Genomic DNA, 577 nt, shown 5'->3' with positions numbered 1-577 from the left:
TACACGAGGTGCGTCCAGTTTTCGCCGTGACCCTCTCTAGTCTTTTGCACATGCTCTGCGGGCGAAATGATGATACCATGCCTAGTTCCAACATTTTCAGAGTTCATTTTGTAGTGATTTTCAATTTCACCGTCATTTAGCTCCCTAAACAAATCGGTAAATGACTGAAAAACAGCAAATGATGTCAGAACTTGTTGGAAGTTCATGACGTCGCTTTGAAAGATGCATACTGAACGCAAAAATAGGCTTGAGTTCAAATAAGTTTAAAAAACATTGAAGTGCCCGTGTAACAGATGAGTTCTTGTCCGAAACCCTGATACTCCGAAAGAGATTGTCCGGTTTGTACACGAGGTGCGTCCAGTTTTCGCCGTGACCCTCTCTACTCTTTCGCACATGCTATGCGGGCGAAATGATGATACCATGCCAAGTTCCAGCATTTTCAGAGTTCATTTTGTAGTGATTTTCAATTTCACCGTCATTTAGCTCTCTAAACAAATCGGTAAATGACTGAAAAACAGCAAATGATGTCAGAACGTGTTGGAAATTGATGATGTCGCTTTGAAAGATGCATATTGAA

Source organism: Triticum aestivum, chromosome 5D (genome assembly GCF_018294505.1).
Source record: "Triticum aestivum cultivar Chinese Spring chromosome 5D, IWGSC CS RefSeq v2.1, whole genome shotgun sequence".
Taxonomy (NCBI): domain Eukaryota; kingdom Viridiplantae; phylum Streptophyta; class Magnoliopsida; order Poales; family Poaceae; genus Triticum; species Triticum aestivum.
Note: the sequence above shows the minus strand (reverse complement) of the source record.